The following is a 22,422-nucleotide window of genomic DNA, read 5'->3' as shown; positions in this document are numbered from 1 at the left end:
GACCTCAAAATGAGCCATTGCCTGGGAATTTGGAGGAATGTGTCCTTTTCCTAGCTCCAAAATGAATTCTTTGTGAACTTGGACCCACAACTTAACTTCCCTGGATCTCAAAATCCTCATCTATAAAATAAGGAGTTTTGATCAATGATTTCTGTATTAGCTTAATTTCATCAAACAGGTAAAATTTATAAGGACATAAAGAAGTCTCATAAAACTCAAGGGCAGAATTTCAGCAGGGCTTCTGAAAGCAACTAAACCAATGGTTGGGAAACTCAGCAAATAGTCTCTCTTTTTTGAATATTTGTTTCCTTTCTCTCATATTTATTGATCTGCCCTATCTGCTTCCTGGTTCATAAACCAGAAAGTCTGGTCACACACAGATTCTGAACATAATAAGATGTAAGCACGTACAAAAATGGATTTATTCACTGAGCCCAAATTCAGAAAATGTTTAGGAAAGAGATTATCAACACATCTAACTTGAATTAATTATCCATATGAGTATCAGAAATGAGGGCTCAGAAGATGGATGATATATTGTGCGAAATGGCAGGTTGGACTCCACTTGTGCTCAGGTATGCACAATCACCAAGGAGGCAGGTTTTTTTTTTTTTTTAAAGATTTTATTTATTTATTTGAGAGAGAGAGAGAGAGCACATGAGGGGGGGAGGGTCAGAGGGAGAAGCAGACTCCCCGCTGAGCAGAGAGCCCGGTGCAGGATTCAATCCCGGGACTCCAGGATCATGACCTGAGGAGGCAGGGTTGTTAGAGCTAATACTTGAACACACTAACGTCTCCTAACCCAAGTAGCTAAAACTGCAGGATAGACTTCTTCTGTCCAACCTGTATCAGCTGTCCATGTAATGCTGTTCTGAGCACCACAGAAAACTGAAAGGAAAAACATGTGACAATTAAGAATTTATAACCTCAAGTTATAACAGTGTAAGCACAGAGATTATTATACTCTTGATTATCAAGTAAATGAGCCATTGCATTAAATAATCCAAAATATCTGATGATACAGAGATGATACATATTTGTCTTGGGGAATGCATTTTTTTTTTTTTTTTTAGAAAACAGATTTAGCCTTCTAAGTGTTTGTTCAGGCTAATATTAAGATTAGTCTGCATTCCCTAAGCACATATCAATTGCTGGAACAGAGAGTGAGATCAGATGTATGCTCGGAGGCAAAAAGAAATCAGTCTGAGATTAACCAGTTCTGAATAATTCATACATAAGTAATTGAGAAATGATTGACAACTGGCAATTGACTGACAAATAACCTTTGCAGGTATTTATAAAACTTCTGTTTTAAGCACGAGATATATTTGAAATGGTGAAGTACATGGTGACATTTTCCCCATTTATCACCCATTGTATTTCTCAGGGTTTTCCAGAGAAAGAGAACTGATAGGATAGGATCTCTCTTTCTCTCTCTTTCTCACTCTCTTTTTTGTCTCTCTCTGTTTCTGTCTCCATCTGTCTGTCTGTCTGTCTCTATATATTTAAAAATAGATGTAGAGACACAGAGAGAGATTTATTATGAGAAATTAGCTCGTGTGATTATGGAGCTAGGAAATCCCATGATCTGCCATCTATGAGATGAAGACCCAGGAAAGCAATGGTGTAATTCAGTCCAAGTTTGAAGGCCTGAGAACCAAGGGAGCCCATGGTGTAAATACCAGTCTCAGGGTAAGAAATGATGAGATGAGATGCCCCAGCTCATGTAGTGATGCATGGAAAAAGGGGGCTAATTCTTCTTCCTTCTGTCTTTTGTTCTCTTCAGGCCCTCAGTGGGTTGAAAGATGCCCACCCACACTGGAAAGGACAATCTAATTTACTGAGTTAAACGTTAATCTCATCTGGAAATACCGTCAAAGCACACCCAGAAATAATGTTTAATCTGGGCATCCCATGGTCAATCAAGTTAACATATAAAGAAACCATCACACCTATGGTCCCGGTCTTCTAATATAAATTAAAAGAGGTTGAATAATTGGCTGGTGTGCTCAGAAGTGTAGGGCATTTGACAAACTTTAAGCCTTATATGACTTGGTTTTGTTTTATGTAGTGGAAGTATTTCAATAGGATTGTAAAGTCATTTTAGAGACTGTGTGAGTTTACTAGGGCTGCCATAACAAAGTAGCACAACCTGGGTGGCTTAAACAACTGAAATTTACAGTCTGGAGGCCAGACATCCTGAAATCAAGGTGTGGGCTAGGATAGTCCCTTCTGACCACTGTGAAAAAATCTGTACTGTGACTCTCTCCTTGGCTTGTCAATGGCCTTCTTCTCCTTGTGTCTTCTAACATCTTCCCTTTATGTGTTTCTCGATTTCCAAATTTCCTCTTTTTATAGGGACACCAGTCATATTGGATTAGGTCCTATCCTAATGACTTCATTTTAATGTGATTGTTTATTTTTTCTTTTTAAAAGATTTTATTTATTTATTCATGAGAGACAGAGAGAGAGAGAGAGAGAGAGAGGCAGAGGGAGAAGAGGGACTCGATCCCAGGACCCTGGGATCATGACCTGAGCTGAAGGCAGACGTTTAACTGACTGAGCCACCCAGGCACCCTATGTGATTGTTTCTTTAACAATCTCCAAATAAGATCACGTTTGTAAGTACTAGAGTTTGGGACCCCAATATATCTTGTTTGGAGGGACACAAATAAACGTAGGGGAAATTAATGAATCAAAATCAAAACAAATAATAAAGCAAAACAAATATCCACACAAAGTATGTAGTCCAAGGAAAAATACTACCAAATATCAACCCCATGTGCAGCACGTAGGTAATGTAGGGCATATATATATTATTATGTTTCAACTCTGCCCTCAAAGAGTTTATGTATGTGAAAAGTAAAGCAATAAGGCTTAATTTTTAAGACAAAGGAATTTTTAAAAATGGGACAGGGAAGTTCATGTATAATAGGCTAATTAAATATGCAGCAGTGGCTGCCAGAGTTCAAAAAAAGAGAAATACCCAGTTGATTGGGTGGTGAGATGTTCAGATGCTTTCCAGTAGGTTACAGGCTTTGGCTATAGAAGTCTAAAATCTATAAAAATGATTATCCAGCTGTCCAGTGATTGATGCTGCTGCTATACTGACCCGTTGAGTTTGCTTGCCGATGTCCCACAAGTGCTGTGTTCTCACTTTATTTCTTTGCCTTTGCTCCCATCTTTTTTAGATTAAGATGTGCTTTTCCATCTCCTCTCATCTCTTCCTCTTTCCATTTTCTTCATCTTCAAATTCAAACTCATTCTTTAAATTTAAACTTGTAAAGCTCTGATTTCCTCTTCACCTATTTTGTGATATGTTGCCCTACATCTATATCACCACATATACCTCCCATCAGACTAATCCAATTATTAGATGATATAATATGATACTATGCTAAATAATGTATTATAAATAAGGAGTTCTCAATGTTAATTGCCTTAAAGTTAAGGATATTTTACTTGTATCTCCAAAGCCTAGCATCCTATTGGGGAAATTATTCTAAAACATAATTCTTAAATATTCTGCATGGGAAACTGGAGGAGCAAAAGTCCCTTCAATTCACAGGTTAAAATTCCACTTTTGATGTCTTGGAGTGGGCCTGGAATTGTCTACATATTGGCTAGATGAATCAAAGCTCTTTAGCTGCTATTGGCTTGAGAGAGCTCAAATGACCCAAACTCAAAAGTCCTGGTTACTAATCCCAAACCTATGCACATGCACAAGAATGTCTGCTCTGAGGGAAAGAGATAAACTGGTTTGTTTTGTGACAATCACTGTTCGCACTTTTCAAGAATAAAGTAAAAGAAGAGAATCTTTGAAAAATTAAAATTTCCCTATGAGAACATCATATGCCTTATCTAGAATCAGATATGTAGCTTGAAATATATTGAACAAAGACTTCAGAAAAGGAAAATAAATTTAGCTTATTGTGATATGTTATGTGGATCTAATTCAACTCCCTTATTTCATAGATAGTGATAATAACTAACATTTAAGGGCCATTTTATATGCCAGGGAGCATGCTGAACACTTTCAATGGATGGAGAAAATGCTCAGATTTCATAAAGCTATTTGCAAGCATATGATTATATGCAAATGCAACTTTAAGAAATATTTTCCATTTAGATAGCACTATTTCTTGTATACCTGTTAATCACATATGTAAGAGATGTAATAAACCAGTTCAAAATGTTACCTCATTTTTATATATCATGAAATTCCATCAAGAGAGATTTTCCTGTGTTTTCCAAGGACCAGATGAAGTTTTCAGTAGAATAGGAAACCGAATATCAAAAAGCCTATGGAAATGAAATATTTTTTTTTCTGATATGCAAGCCATAGCATTTGGAACTATATTATTTTTCAATATTAGCAACTATGGTTTGGAGGTAAAACAGATCAATACATTATAATTTCACTGTATATCACTGCTCTGATGTTTCTGTCCTATTAAATCACATAATCTATTCCTCTTTATACTTAGAATATGACACAATTAATTTCTCTAAATTGGGAGTTTTAGGACTAGAGTATTTTAATGGTGAGACTGTAAAGAAAAGGGGATATTTACAATTTAACAGACTTGGTAATCTCAGTAAAGATAACCAAAAAGTACCAAAGAAAATCAGGTATGTTTCCAATGCAGATTTTTTTAAACAAACTAACTTGACCCATTCTAAGGTATACACTGATAAAGATAAACTGAGGGACCAAGTCATCAGTAATTGATTGAATCTACAGTTATTCACCCATTCTGTCATCAACAGTTTAGATTACTTAATTTGGTCAGGAAAGTGTCCTGAATTATTTCACATAGTATAGACAGCCAAAGAGTAAAAAATATCTACTGAATGCTTATTTAAGGAAAATATTTCCTTAGAAACAAGAAAATATCTGTCTTTAGAATTCTAAATATATTAATGTTATAGATGTTGCAGTGGTAAGGATAGGTTTTCCTTGATTTCAAATTATATAGTCAGACATTGTGAATTATTATAAAATAATTTTCTAATATTTTCCCCTTTCATAACTAGTTTAGGTATTAAATCAGAGCATACTAACACTCTCAATTCAACACCCAGTTCAACTTACCCTGAGAAAACATAGTGAACTTGAGTACCAAGTAAAGCCATCATTTGAATATTGAGCCATCAGGATATTGATAGATTCATTATTTAGATCTCTTGACAGTGTGGAGTTATTATTGTATATGAAATTGAGAGCATTTCCTGGCCATGACATACAAGAAAACAACAACCAAAATGAGCTGAAGTGCTAACGGTAGCCCAGATACAGGTAAGGCCAAAGCTCACATGATTCCTGAAAAAGTATGTCATCATTAAAGGCAAGAGCATCATGGCTCAAGCACTTACACTTGGGTAAGTGACTTCACCTCTCTTGTTTTCTTGCCTGCAAAATGAGGAAATTCAAATGAATAAAACCAGATTGTCTCACAATTTGAGGAAATCCCTGAGAGCAGTCAACCCAACTTGCAGCTAAATATAGATCGACTGTGGATAACCATAATGGCTCAAGTTAAAGATAACCTATTACTTGGTTAACTGGCTTGTTTCATGACGAGACAGTTCTAATAGGTATTAATAACACATTTGAACAAAGCATTGTAATTTATTTTTTTAAAAAGATTTTATTTATTTATTTGACAGAGAGAGACACAGCGAGAGAGGGAACACAAGCAGGGGGAGTGGGAAAGGGAGAAGCAGGCTTCCCGCTGAGCAGGGAGCCTGATGCGGGGCTCCATCCCAGGACCCTGGGATCATGACCTGAGCCGAAGGCAGACGTTTAATGACTGAGCCACCCAGGAGCCCCAAAACATTGCAATTAAAAAGATGCTTTCATCCATATTACTTTTGATATTCATCATTTGGATGGATAATCATTTGATATATTTTAATATAGACAACCTTTCAAATATAGGCTTGACAATCCAAGTGTCCATCCATAGATGAATGGATAAAGACACACACACACACACACACACACACACACACACACACACTGTGGTATATTACTCAGCCATAAAAAGAATGAAATGTTGCCATTTGCAACAACATAGATAGATTTACAAGTTATAATGCCAAGTGAAATAAGTCAGAGAAAGACAAATACCATATGATTTCACTCATATGTGGAATTTAGGAAACAAAACAAATGAACAAATTAAAAAGACAAAAAAAGAGACTCTTAGCTATAGAAAACAAACTGGTGATTATCACAGGAGAGGTGGATGGGGGGATGGGTGAAATAGATGAAGAGGATTAAGATTACCCTTATCATGATGAGCACTGAGTAACATATAGAATTGTTGAATCACTATATTGTACACCTGAAACTAACCTAACATTGTACATTAATTATACTGGAATTAACTAATTAATTTTTTAAAATATGGGCTTGATTCACTGGAGGATCTCTTTAAGGAGCCATTTCCCTGCAACATGTAGATAATTGTTAGTATGCTTACAAGTATTATTTAATGGAGAGATTGTGGTGGGGAAAGGAATTAGAAGGGAAATAATCTTAAGTGTAATTTAGAAAAAGCCACGGTTAATTATAAATACACAAGAAATTAAGAAGACCCCATTCTGAATGAGATATTTAAGAAAACATAAGGTAACATTGTAAGAGTAATGGTTTCACTTAGTCTAGGAAAACTTCATGGCATGGATTAATATTTTGGGGTATTTGAAATAGAAAATATCCTATGCAGTGGCCTGTCATTTTTATGAACTCTGCAATCTATCGTTAGACTTCAAAAAACATTTGTCAGACATAGGGAACAAACTGAAAGAATCTTTCAGGTGTGATGAAGGTGGAAGGCTGCTGCCATCTTGCTTCTACCTGTTGCCATATACACAAGAGAGAAAACTCCATGATTTTCATGGATGACACCTCAACTTGGCAATCTTTTTCCCTCCCAGAAGGTAGTCCAAACAAATGTCATCCTCAGGGCGCCTGGGTGGCTCAGTTGGTTGAGCGACTGCCTTTGGCTCAGGTCATGATCCTGGAGTCCCCGGATCGAATCCCGCATCGGGCTCCCTGCTCGGCAGGGAGTCTGCTTCTCCCTCTGACCCTAACCCCTCTCATGTGCTCTCTCTCATATAAATAAAAGCTTAAAAAAAAATGTCATCCTCACCCATTTACTCCACAAATACAAATGCAACACCTTTTAGGAGACAATTCTGTCACAGACAGGTAGCCACCCACCAAAATTTATGCTACTCCTCCACAGACTAAAGTCTGGGAACTGGCTGTCCAGGCAGAAAGCACATTTCCCAGCCTCTCTTGCATTTAAATGGAGTCAGATGAGTATTTCTTGCCAATGGAATGTGAGTGAAAGTGGCATTTATCACTTACAACATGGTTAAAATGTTAAAACCCTCTTTTTCCCCCTTTATTTTGCTTGAGCACAGTAGACTCTGGAACAGTAGAGAATAAGAAAGTCCCAAGATAGAAGAATCTGAGTCCCTAAATCTTTAGATGGAGTAAAGCCATATTCTGAGTAGAAACACCTGCATCTGAACTGTTATTCAAGCAAGAAATAAGCCTCAATTGTGTTGTGTCAAGAAATTTTGATGTTTGTCACATCAGCTTGTATTACTCTAATTAATATAGGAAGGCCCTGATGAATAAGACAGATAAAAGCTGAATTGAGCAAGAGTGGGGAAAAAAGTTCTAGGTTATATCGTAGATTTCTTACTCAATATTGGTCATCATTTCTTAGGTTGAGTTTCCCAGTATTCAGGTCATTCCATATTATATTTTATTTTTTTTTAAAAAAAAGTCAAATCAGCAAATTTTTAAAGTTTAACCTCCTTTTTTGAAGCTTTAAAGGTGAAAATAATTAAACATGTTCCATTATTTAATTTGTCTTGCTCAGGTCCTATTGAAATTTCACATGCATAAAAGCACCAGAAAAGAACATGAATTCACACTTGTCTCCCTTTCATTATTTCATCCAGAAAGCATTTGTACCGTGAACTATTCCACTAACTTTGGATTCTTTCCCAGGTTTGGTCTCCTACTGTTATAATATTGATTACTAGAACACTCTCCTAATACACTCATTATCGGAGAAGCGCAAAAGATTCTGAAAACAACCCTTAATTGTGTGAGCATTTAAGGTTAATTTGGTCTTCATTACTCCATTTTAAATTAGGCTTCATTTTCATACTAAAATTATTCATACCTTGATTTTATAACATAACTCCTTCACCCCCTTAAAGGAAAAAATGTATTTTATTTTTTAATTTTTTAAACGTATGATCTATCAAGAGATCACAAAAGTACAGCAAATGCTATTTAACATCTTATTGGCCATCCGTCATTCTGTGAATAGTAGTCAATAATGATTTGTCAAACAATTAACAACGTTAATAAATAGTCACAGAGTAACCTAATCTGCCTGCCACCAGTAGTCACTAGTTGGGAATTAATGTACTGAAACTATTCAGCATCACACCTGATACCCAACCAGATGGAGAGCAAACATGACATAACAGATGATGATTAATGATAAGGATAACATAATTCACTAATAACATTTTAGGTCCTGGAAATCCTTTCTCTTCTCTCTCCTTGAAGTTTGTAAACATGTAACATACAGGAGAGACTAGGCAGAATGGTACATACTCCTAGCAGTTTTTGCAAAAACATGTACATTAATATAAAAGATGGAACTGAGGTCTAAATTATTTAATTATCAATTCTCCACTTGAATTGTCCCATGATAGGAAAAATTAGAATGTATATTACTAAAAATTAAAATATTAACATTTATCTAAGTCATGAGTGGGCCCAGAATTCATGTTGGTCAAACTAAGACTTTTTACAAAAGAAAACAATCAAAAGGCTAAATTCTGAGAATGGGAGAAGAAAGAATAAAATGAAAGAATTAGTCCCTGGTCAAGCCAGCTATTTCATCTATATCATAGAATCAGAGTTCAAAAATATTTTCCAGATTATCTAATCCAAATAATTCCCACTAAAATAATTTCTCTAATAGCACCTTTGAGATACATGTATATGTGTGTGTGAGTATATATAGATGGGGAGTGGGAGGGAGGAAGAGGGAGGGAGAGCGGACAATATTGCTGATTATTCAGAGACATGGGCTTTCAATCAGGCTATCTCAGTTCAAATCCAAATTCTGCCATCTTTGCTATGACCTTGGGCCAATTATGTGTTCTCTTCACCTTCCATAATAAAAAGATTAATTTAGTTAATACATGTAAGTGTTAAGAAGGTTGCCAGGCATATGAAAAGTACTCAGTGTATACTGTTATTATCCAAACTCTTCTTGAACATTTGCAATGTCTGAGAGAACTTCATTTCTGCACAAGACAGATTACTCATGAATGAAAATTCTCAGTTGTTAGACACCTCTGTCTCATGTTGTGTTTAATATTTTATCCTGTTAATTGATACATGTTGACTCATGTTCTATCCTTTAGTAAGCAGTTCACAGCGAGATCCCCAAACCAGCCGCCTTAGTATCACCTGGAGACTTGTTAAAGATATAAATTCTCAGGTCCCACCCCAAATGACTATTATCAGTCAGGGTTCAACCAGAGAAGCATGTGTACATTTGTATGTATATATACATATACATATATTTATATTTATTTATATATTACATATACTATATATAGAGATAAATTTATTATAAGAAGTTGGTTTACACAAATGTAGGGGTTGGCTAGGCAAGTCCGACATCCTTAGGCAGGTAGCTGGGAAAGGAAGATCACACATGGGCTGGTAACCCATGGGCATGGGCTGAAGTTGTCCACAGTGGGAGTCTCATTCTCTGTGTCTCTCTCTGTGTCCTTGTCTTTCCCTTTCTTTTCCTAGCTCTCTCTCCATCTCAGGTCTAAATGCTCTTTTGAGGCCTTCCAGCTGTGTAGGTCAGGCCCACCCCAAAACAATCTCCCTAATTTAGTCATCTAATTAGGGTTTTAATTATATCTGCAAAGCCCCTTCACAGTAGCACCTGGATTAGTGTTTGACTGAGTCACTGGGTAAGGTGTTCGTGTTTGGTACAAGTAAGCCGCGGCTCCCATTCCTTCCTCCCACTCTCCCATGCTATCTCTTGTAGCCCACCCTAACCAGAAACATACACGAAAGAGATTCTGGGGGAGGCAGTTTAGCACAGTCAAGCTGACACCCAAAGCCTGTCTAATGATTCAGAAACTCTGGGGGTGGAACCTAACAGACTTAAGCCCTCCAGGTGATCCTGATACAGGATGAAATTTTAGAACTTGCTCTAGAACAACATAGCAATGTGCCATTCTTATTTTCTATGACAACCATTAAATTATTTGAGCATAGTTAGTATATGTTCTTAAAATATGTGCTTTGACATCCTGTATGAATGTAAAACCCTCCTGAGGTAGTCAACAAGTACAACATTTTGTCATATTGTTTCAAAAGCACAGGTTTTTAAAAAATATACTGTTTTTCACATATGCTCTCTGATTCACTCTGTACTTCCTACATATTACCTATAGTATTTTAAATTTGGTTAAAATATGTGTTTCTAAGAATTCATGGTAATGTGACTTTATTATTTTTATATAATAAATACATTATTTGAATTAAATTTCACACATTGTATAATCTATGTTCCTATAATCATATATTCAGAAATGTCAGTCTCAAAAACAAAACTATATCAGTATCTCCATTCAAATATGTGGCAATGGTTATGTGTGCCCTATTATGTGCTAACATATGGAGGTAGGGCTTTATATTTGAAATGAGAATCAGAGTCTGCTGAAAAAAAAGGAGTAGCCTATAACCTGATCTATTAACAACACAATCCTTATTTTTGAGATAGATACATTAGGCTGAATTAGTCTGATGCTTTTTAAGCATTAAATTCATATAATTAATGATCCCTGTTTTATTTCTATGTTTGCCAAATACTTTTCTGGTTATAATTTTGTCATCTTTTACAGCATTGCCTATGGGGAAAATGTATTATACCTACTGATGTAAGACTGTGGTACACTCGAGTTATATTTCTTACTGGCATTTAACAATTCTCATAAAGTGATAAAGGAGGAGCATCTGACTTTACTAAAAATCGTAGAAGTAGGAAATGAACTCAGATCTGTGGAGAGATTATCAGTACATTATTTGTAAAAATCAATGGAAAACATTCACGTGCAAATACTTGCCCTTGTGCACCCCGAATTTGGGCACTTCGGCATTGTTTTTGATGTTAAAAATGAGACAAACCCTAATATCTATCAAAACATAAGTGGTTTATACAACAATAATCCATAGTATGGAATATTATCTTTCAGCTAAAAAGAACGAGATAGATTCACAAAAAGATCTCTAAAACATATTTTTACATATGAATTAAGATATTTTGGAAAACAGTTCATTCTATATCAAGGTATGGCAAACCACTTCTTAAAGGGCCAGATAGTAAATATTTAAGACTTTGCAGAACAAGAGACAAAATTGAGGTTTTCATGGGGATAACTGTTTAAAATGTAACAATTAAAAAATGTAAAACCACCCTTAGCTCACAGGCTATAAACAAACAGATGGCTGACAAGATTTGACCCAGAGGATTTAGTTGTCTGATCCCTTTCTACATGATCCTATTTCTGTATCTTCATAAATGACACAGAAATGTCTATGTATAGGTCTGGAAAAATACAGAACAAATTGATAGTATATGTACCGGGGGCAGAAATGATATTGGGATGGGAATGTGGTAGTCAAGTAGATATTGCTTTGTCTATATTACTTGAAATATTCACATGGATTTTACACAAACACACACACACACAGATCAACATTCAACATTCTTGGGAGATGACAGAAACAAGAACACTCTAAGTAGCAAGCTGCCTGGCTACTGCACCAATCCCAGGGAAATTTAGAGCATTAAACTCAACTTTTCAGCTTTTCCTTGAATATGGGACTCCTATAGCAACAAAGAGCAGAGGGGAAATGCTGTGAAGATTCATTTTCCTCTTTCATTACCTACTCTGATTTAATAGCAGCAAGGGGGAAAGCAACAAGTCAAGAATTGACAAAATCTCTTTTGAGGACAAAGACTTAACTTCACCCCTGAACATGTAACAAAATTCCTTCTCTCTCAAGATATCTTGTTTCTCTGGAATGTAACTGCCTTTCAAAATCCTTTCCAGACTTTTACTCAGGATGGAGCTAACTAGATTATATGCAGTGGTGTTTCTAATTACTGTTTGTTTCATATGCATGATGTTATCTTCAATATATGTCTATGCTCATGAGTTAGCATCTGCACTGTGCAGCTTTAACTTAGATTTAACTTAACTTGGTCAGATTTCTGCTATAATCTCAGTCTTTTTCACTTTTGTGATTAAAAAGATGCAAACGGGGCAGTAAGATAATTCCCAATGATCCCTGACTCTTGTGTCATCTTCCCAAAGGGTGGGCCAGGTATTGTGATTTTTTTCTAATGACTGGAACATAGTAAAGGGATAGGATGTGACTTCCAAGATTATGTTACAAACAGATTCTGGCTTCCATCCTGAATACCATTTTCTTTCTCTCTTGCTTGTTCAGTGCAATGAAACCCAGATGCCATTATATGATTTTCCTTATAGAGAGATACACCTGGCAAGGAATTGATGATAACCACTATAATACAGCCAGTGAGGCACTGAAGTCCTCAGTCCAATGACCCACTAGGAACTGAATCTTGCTTAAAATCATGTGAGTGAGAATGGAAGCAGAGCTCCTCTAGTTGAGCCTTCAAATGAGACTGGAGCCCTGACTGAAGTTTTGATTGCAACCTGGTGAAAGACTCTGAAACAGAAGACCTAGCTCACCAATGCCCAGATTCTTGATTTGTAGGAACTGATAATAAATATGTGCAGTTTTAGTCTGGTACGTTTCGGAGGTAATCTATTAAGCAGTTACACATTTCAAGGAGTAGCATCAGTTCATGGAGCACCCTTGCCCTCCTCTAGATAATAAGCTCTGTGAGGGAAGGAATCTAATCTGTCTTACTCATAAATGTATCCCCACATACTGTATGGTAGATGAAGGTACTAAAAATTATTTTTGAAAAGATTAATGAAACACTGGCCAAATTCAATTATGGTGAGCATATCTGATAATGAGATATAAACTGAGGATTAAGAAGTATGAGGGAAGGTGAAAGTCATGTGGGACAACTATAGTATAATTAAGACGATGGTAGGTGACACATTAATGGATAGAAGAGGAGTCTGGAAGAAATTGTTTAAGGAGTAATGTATGAGATATATTCTTTTTTTAAAAAAGATTTTATTTATTTATTTGACAGAGAGAGAGAGAGAGACAGCGAGAGAGGGAACATAAGCAGGGGGAGTGGGAGAGGGAGAAGCAGGCTTCCCACAGAGCAGGGAGGCCGATGCAGGGCTCGATCCCAGGACCCCGGGATCGTGACCTGAGCAGAAGGCAGACGCTTAACTACTGAGCCACTCAGGTGCCCCAAGATATATTCCTGATGCACACATAAGCATAAATGAACCTAAATACACATATAAGAGATTTCGCTCAAATATACTTGTATATTTAAACAAATCCCTTGTCCTTCTCCTTAATTTTCTATCATTTTTAACTTCCATTTATATATATAGCTTCCAGAGATTACCATTTTGGCTACCATTTTGGTAACAAATCAGGGCTTAAAAACAACTAGAGTTTCAGACTGTTGCTATTGACTGTGTGACTGAGGTTATTTAAACTGTGTAGCCCACAGTGACTGCAACTGTGAAAAGATCACTCAGTTAAATGGTCTCTAATGTCCATTAGAGTAAAAATTCTAAGAATCCCTGATCCTCCTACAAAAATTAAAATATGTCAGCACATACTGATTTGAAAAAAAACATTTTACAAAACTCTTTAAAAAGCAGGTCTAATTCTAATTTAAGGCAATCCCACAAATTTAATAAACTGGTGTTTTAAAAAATATATCTAAAATACTCAAATTAGTTCTTAGGGGTGCCAGGGTGGCTCAGTCGGTTAAGTGTCTGCCTTCTACTCAGGTCATGATCCTGGGGTCCTGGGATCTAACCTGCTTCAGGTTGGGATTCCCTCCTCAGCGGGGTGTCTGCTTCTCCCTCTCCCTCTGCGTCTTACCCCCCACTCATGGGCACGCTCTCTCTGTCTAATAAATAAATAAAATCTTTAAAAAATAAAATACTAAAATTAGTTCTCAAGGCTAGAGGAATTAGTTTCAAAGGAAAAGTAATTATTCAGGATCACTGCAATTTCACTAATTTCACAGAGTCACAAGGAAGAGCTCACTAAACTTGATGACTTCCTTAAAAATATTATCATTTAAAAATTTTAATTCATAACTTATTTAGTTTTAATTTTATGTCTTTCGAGGGGTTTTGTGTTTACTTTGGATTGATTTCAGCTGACAGAGTCTGTCATTTTAGCTTCTAGTTTCTTTATTGCCTGATATCTATTCAAGTGAATCTATGACTTGTAAATAGTAAATCAACTAAGAAATTCCATTATTTATTGGTATATTTATAAAGAAATGCATATTTTTGTACTAATAAAATTATACATTATTTCCAATTTTCTCTAATGGATTTTCTTATTTTATATATTCCAGTTTTCCCCAGTGGATTTCCGTAATGTAAGATACAATGATATACTTGCTCAAGCTGAAAGTGTTAAAAAAATTATGAAGAAAGATAGATAACTTGCTACCTAGGGAAGCAAATCTATTCAGGTAAAAGGCTTAAAAACTGCCTGAAATGGACTATCACATTCTAATTCAATAAGAAAAAAGATAGACTATTTATGCTTTAAGAAGTAAATTGCTGATTGTCAAGAAATATTTCAAATTACCAGTGAACCAAAATTTATAAAAGAAGACAACTGTAATTTTTTATGAAATATAATTCACAACAGAAAAGAAAAATAACAAATTTAAGAGTCTATAGAGAAATTTCATTAGTAGAAGCTTGTAAATTTTCAGGGTTTAATAAATCATAGAATGAAAAGTGCTGATTTAGTAGTGATAATGGCACTAAAGTTGTAAATTAAAGAAGTTTCTATGGCTTTTACTTTTTTTAAAACACAGTTTCTTGGGGCGCCTGGGTGGCTCAGTCGTTAAGCGTCTGCCTTCGGCTCAGGTCATGATCCCAGAGTCCTGGGATCGAGCCCCGCATCGAGCCCCGCATCGGGCTCCCTGCTCGGCGGGGAGTCTGCTTCTCCCTCTCCCACTCCCCCTGCTTGTGTTCCCTCTCTCGCTGTGTCTTTCTTTGTCAAAGAAATAAAATCTTTAAAAAAAAAAAAACAAAAAAACCCACAGTTTCTTTGCTGCTATAAAGTAAATAAACATTGAAAGTATTTATATGCATAAAATGGCAGATTTTGATTCTATCCACAAAATCCCTTGATACATTGGTTAGAATTTATAGAAGGTGCCTTCACTGGGTCCCTTTAATTTTATGGCAATGCAGTTATTTCTTAGGTTCCACAAAAACACATTCTCTTACTAGGATATAATTGAACAAACTGAATTTGTAAATGTGAACACAACCAGAAATGTCACATTTTAATATAAAACTCAGCTAATCTGCTGTGACAAGCTCACCATTAAAGGACCTGGTTGTACTTCAAATGTGGAAACAATGCTTAAAAAGCCTCTCATGAAACTCTGAGGCATTAAGTATTACCTCCTGGCCAATCAGGGTCATTGGCAAATTTGGAAGGCCTTGGCAGAAAGGGGAAAAATCCTCTTGTAAATACTGAAGACAAAAATTGGTGGAGAGAGATGGTTTTCTGTTCGCAGAGAAGTTGACTTTATAAAACTTTATACAGGGAAAGGAAAGAGAAAGACTCTTATGATACTCAGACTCACCATAAGGATATTCTATAGTGCTTTAGATTTATTGATCATAGAATAAGGGGGCTTTTGTGTGTTAACACTTTTTGCACCTATATAGATAAAATTGGCCACAATGGATAAAGCATACACCACATGACGACATAAACTCATAGACCATGTAAAATAGCTACTGAGATTATTTTGGAAATTACTCCCATATGTGGGGAAGTTATTCAAAGGAATAATACCATTATACTTGTTAAAATACATGTTTTATTTTCAAAATCAGGTGTGAAAATGTAATATAATGAATGCTTTAAAAAGTTCTTACAATAATATAAAGGAGACAGCATAGAAAAAAAAGCAGAAGAAATAAATCTATAGAAAAATATTATACTAGCATAGAGTTCCTTTCAAAGCTTGGATTTTAAGGTTTCCAGATGGTTGAAGAGCAATTCTGTAGTGGTTAAAGAGTAAAAGTCTCATAATATTAAAAAAAAAATTAAATGCCATCCTGTGGATGGGCTGGCTTGTGTGAAAAGAATTTGAAATGAAAAGAAGACAGTGAAAAATAAATTTTCTTAAATATATTACAGTTTAAGATACCACATATGGTCAGAACTTCAGTTTTTAGATACTGTGTTATTCCTTAGATTTTGTGAAAGTAGGGATTTCTTTTATTTATTAAACTATAAAATGGTCATAATATTATTGACCCAGTGTTGAAATGCATTAATAAGAATAGTAGAGTTTATTACCCTAAAATTCAGCAGTAAAACTGTGATATATCTGTTCAACATGCCATAGACAATTAGAAAATTGTATTGAAACTGATTTCTCTATTCCTGACCCTCTTGCACTTTATTTCCGTCTTCAGAACAGAAATGCACACTTACTGGGGTGCCTGGGTGGCTCAGTTGGTTAAGCGTCTCTTGGTTTCGACTCAGGTCTCGATCTCAGGGTCCTGAGATCGAGCTGCATGTGGGGCTCTGTGCTCAGCAGGAGGTCTGCTTGAGATTCTCTCCCTCTCTCTCTCCCTCTGCCCCTGCTCGGGTTCTCTCTCTCTCTCTCTCTCTCTCAAATAAATAAATAAATCTTTTTTAAAAAAGAAAAAGTGCACACTTACAAAATCTTTATTTTTATTTCTCTATGATATTTAGATTAAGGCTTCCAAATCTTTCAAAAATAAGAGTAGCTCTCAAAGATAAGCTTATTAATACACAGAATACAAAAAGTGTTTCCTGAGCTCCAGTGATTCCACCAGACCTGAAATGGATTCATTGCTTGACATAAAAGAAAAATGGCCAATTCTGCCTTGGGGGAACTCAAAATCTTGCTAAGTCTTGATGTACACATATAAAACAATACAACACATAATTGAGCATTATTAACCTCATACTGAAAAGAGCATTTTGATTATATTTTGTGATACACTTCATAAATCACTCAGTAAAAAAACAACAAAAATATAATTGTGAATTTCAGGATTAGAATTATTAAATAGAACAATAGTCATTCACCTCCACAAAACACTGTTTTATGAAGCCATCAAAACTGACAGTATCAGCAGTAGACTCTATGACTGTAATGTGTTTTGAAATATTTGAATGAAATGCATTAAATCACCATCACTAATGAGCATAATTACTGTTTGTCTTTTTTAAAAGTCTAGGAGCAAATATGTGAAGGTCTAAAATGAAAAAAGAATTGTAATGAACTACAGTGACCAGGGAATATATCACATCTCTCCCTACTTGTCTCCTCTCTATGTTCAAACTAGGAATCGATATGAAGTTGAGTGGGCTAGTATTTACATGAAGGATGATAGTCAATTTTTAAAAATCTTAATGTCTTACCACAGCAGTTTCTAAAACTGTATTTCATAAACTAATAAAATAATATTTTTTATTATTATGTTATGAAGGGGGGGAAATTGGAGGGGGAGATGAACCATAAAATAATATTTGTAAACGGGTCTTCCACAGACTGAATGTTGTGTCCTCTCAAAATGCATACATTGAAACTAAATTCCCATGTGATAGTGTTTGCAAGTGGGGCCTTTGGGAGGTGATTAGGTCATGAGAGTGGAGCCCTTATGAATGCGATTAAAGCCTTTATTAAAAAGGCTCCAAAGGACTCCCTCACCCCTTCCTAATGTGAGGACAAGGCAAGAGAATGGACTTTGAGCTAGGAAGCAGGCCCTCACTAGACATCAAATCTGCTTGTAACTTGATCTTGGACATCCCAGTCTCTAGAACCGTGAGAAGTAAATGTTGTTTATAAGCCACTCAGTCTATGGTATTCTCTTATAGCAGCCAGAACTGACTAAGACAGGGCTGTTGTCATAGTTTTGCTCATTAAAAAAATCATCAAGTAAAAACATAATCTGAAAATTGAAGGCACTTCTTTTTTTTTTTTTTTTTTAAAGATTTTATTTATTTATTTGAGACAGAGAGAATGAGAGAGAGCACATGAGAGGGGGGAGGGTCAGAGAGAGAAGCAGACTCCCTGCCGAGCAGGGAGCCCGATGCGGGACTCGATCCAGGAACTCCAGGATCATGACCTGAGCCGAAGGCAGTCGCTTAACCAACTGAGCCACCCAGGCGCCCGGCACTTCTTTAAATTAAACAAATTTAACTCTATAGGAAAACTTTCACTGAAGGGTCCTTATTTTTCTTTTTGCCACAAACCTGACTCCACTGGGGCTGGATTTAAGGGATTCTACTGCTTAAGAGCTCTTTCTCCTATAATCCATCTTATCTTCCTTCTTGATGAAGACCAGGCTTTTCACTCCCTGATTTATGATGCACAATTAACCAGGGATTTATGAATATTAGGCAATGTGAAAATGCACATGGGCTTTAAAATCAGCACCACCAAAGGGCACAACTCTAGGAATCACCTTCGTATTGTGTTCTATGTGAATGCTTCCCCAACTCCGAGAGCACGGAGAGTATACAATGTCAGCAATAGTTTTGGATCTGAGCAACACTTAACCCGCCCCCCTTGAAATATAGGGCACACTGGAATGTGGACAAAAATCACCTAATTGGTAGATTTGGATTATTAAAAAATAATACATTTCCCTAAAGACAACAGAAATCTTTATATTGCCTCCTCCACCCCTCCCCTTTTTAAGAACACTGGGACAAATGTTGATGGAGAAGCAAAAGAAAAACTTAGCTGTGAAGATATATAGAAGATATAGTTGACCCTTGAACAACACAAGTTTGAACTGCATGGGTCCACTTATACGTAGATTTTTTTTCAAAAAATACAGTACTGTAAATGTACTTTCTCTTCCTTTTGATTTCTCAGTAACATTTTCTTTAAAAAATTTCTTTTCCCTGGCTTATTTTATTGTAAGAATATAGTATGAGTACAGAGAACATACAAAATATGTGTTATTTATGTTATTAGTAAGGCTTCCAGTCAACAATAGGCTACTAGTAATTAAGTTCTGGGGAAGCCAAAAGTTATACACAGGAAGGGGTGTTGGTGCTTCTAACCCCCCCGTTATTCAAGGGTCAACTGTATTTTGCAAATGCAATATTGAGATGTTTCTATTATAGAATTCTTTGTATCAGTCAATGAAAGGAACATATTCTGTGCTCATGATGTACTCCCAGGTGTCACTAAATCAGGGGAATCTCAAAGATTCTGTGAACCTGAAAAGGTTTTATCACGTCAGTGTTATCCCAGTGGTCTAAAAACTGATGACAGCTTGTAGAAATTATCTAGTAATACCATGACCACTGTTTACATATTTAGCCAGGTAAGCATCATAACATGTCATTAAATTATTAAAAGAGATGGGTCTTTATGGCATCAGTAACAGTCTGAAGTAGAATTGCTAAAAGTCTTATATCTAAAACCAAATGGTTTACATAATCTGAAACCCTAATCTAGAGTTTATATGTGTGAATATATCTATTTCAGAAAACCTAGGTTGCTTAGTAGACTCTCCTGCAACATTCTAAGAAGTTCTAATTGGAAGTTACTATTGGATAACACTCAGTTATGAAAATGATTTAAATACTTAACTGAATTTTAAGTAGAACACCAGGAGAGAAAAAGATTTAAGCAAATGGTTTCTTTTTGTCAAAAATACATAAACCCTTTGAAATAGTACCAAACAGACTCTTTAAAACATAAATCCCTGAATGCAGTGATGAACTGTAAGTGTGACTGGTTTTGGCATAAAATTGAAAAAGGACAATGTACATTAGCTATTAAATGAATACAATTTTTCCTTCATGTAATAATAAAGCTATCACCCACTCTACCTAAACACCTTTCAACATTAAACTTTACCTGACATTGGAAAGGATATCTTTTGGGATATTTTGTGGACAGGCAAGTTTCAATGCTTATATATAGGGCAAATATACACCTTGAATTTGTGGATGCTTTGAATGAAGGCAAAAGCTATCACTGAGGTATAAACAATTTGTAGAACCTCATAAAATATTTAATCATTTTCTTTTCAGAATTAGAGGATTAAAAAGTAGATTCTGCAAATATCACTGCAGTCTTATGTAGAGAATTATCCAGAAACAATATTTTTAACATATAGTTTAAGTAATCTACCCCAAGGATGTCCTTGGTCACTTCATTTCATTTCCATTTTCAACATTAAGGTATTTTTTGTAGAATTTTTCTGATGTGATGAAAATGCATTGCTAGCTCAACTGAAGCTGAGAAGTCTCAAAAATGTTCATGAATAAATGTCCAACTTCTTGATCAGAAATAGTGTCCTACCGAAAAGACTAGCATGTGGCATTAAGGCCATAATTTCTCTGTGAGAGAAAAGAAATAAAGATAAATAATCTCTGAGCGGACCCAAAGAGGATGGAAGCAAATGATGTCAGATGACTTCTGAATGCATGCGAGATCAAAGAAATTGAATCCCATTATACGATTATTGCTAATGTACACAAGTGAGAGGAAGAGAACAGTAGAGGATGAAGATGGCTCGATGAAGAAGGATGATTTGAGGCAAACACTGTTGAATTGAATTGGAAAGAACTAAACCAAACAATGTCATATATCTGCTGCTTAATAAATGAAAAGTGAATGAGAAAGAGCCATGTCAGAAGACAACTGCTGAGCAAATGTGAATCAAACCAAGATAAATAATGTTCAAGGACTGTTACTGAGACCAGCAGGGTGAACTAAGACAGATGATATAAAATACCAGTCTATAAATGAAATAGTGACAAAGATCAATGTTTCCAGATGTAAAAATAAACAAAAAAGGGAGTATCCTGTGGTGGAATTTTGAGATGTGCAATTACAAGAGCTATACCTAGTGGCTTCTAATGACTGCCTACCCCAAATATATCCTCTATCCTCCTTCTTAACATAGCTTTAATCTGGTTCAATTAGCTCCTCCACTTCCAGCCAACCCTTCTTAGCCAGGTGGGGCAACAGAAGACCTAATTTCCAAAGACCTTGTAATATGTGATGAATTAATATTTCCTATTCATATAGAACTGTACTGGCAATATCACCTCTGGGAAAATTGAGAAATTGTTCACTCAAATTAATTTCTGTAGGGTGTATATGTCTCCCACTGGGTATAAGCCAGGAAGTGTATTTCTCCAATAGCTATGGGCAGTCATCTCAAAACCCAAAAGACACCAGCTTTAAGATGAAGCCAAGAGTAACTAGAGCAGAGTATTTACACAGAAAGCATCATTAGCCCTGAATTAACCAACCCTAACCTTTTAAGGCAGTCTGAGTTTGTGAATTTTTTGTTGTTATTCACAGTAGAAAGAATTCTAAATGGTAAGTCTCTCTCCTGAAGTAAAAAAATACCATCTATTGCCACCCTCCAAAATACACACACACACACACACACACACTTTGGTGATAAACCACCTCTATTTGAAAAATAATTTTTTACAATGATTTTCTTTTAATTGCTTAACATTCTTTCAATTGCTTAACATTAAGTCTCCTAATTTGGGCTGATTCTTTAAAGCCTACCAGTATAAACTATGAAATCTACTGCTCAGATGTTTTGAGACAGGCAAGAAAATTATTTAGAAATAATCAATTTCTGATGAATATGGTCTAGGATATCCCACCCACTAGAAGACCACATTGCTACATCTCTAGGAGCTAACCATCACCACTCCCTCTTTCAAGTTTTTGATTGAGAAAAGACTTTATTTGAATGTTTATCTAATACACATAAGCAGTCAAAGTTATATAAAGTGATTTCTGAAAAAAAAATCTTCAGAATCTTATCTGTCTATATGCCATATGATGAACTATCTGTATATGAACAGAAATAAATCTCAAGCCAAAGCAATTTTGAAAAAGTAGAACAAAGCTGGAGGTATCACAATCCCAGATTTCAAGATATACTACAAAGTTATAGTAATCAAAACACTATGTCACTTTCACAAAAATAGACATATAGATCAATAGACCAATACAGAGTCTGGAAACAAACCCACACTTATATGGTCAATTAATCTATGACAAAGGAGGCAAAGATATACAATGGGAAAAAGACATTCTCTTTAATAAATGGTGTTAGGAAGGG

Source organism: Leptonychotes weddellii, chromosome 1 (assembly GCF_054177405.1).
Source record: "Leptonychotes weddellii isolate Sample4059 chromosome 1, ASM5417740v2, whole genome shotgun sequence".
Classification (NCBI taxonomy): domain Eukaryota; kingdom Metazoa; phylum Chordata; class Mammalia; order Carnivora; family Phocidae; genus Leptonychotes; species Leptonychotes weddellii.
This window is presented reverse-complemented; position numbering follows the sequence as displayed.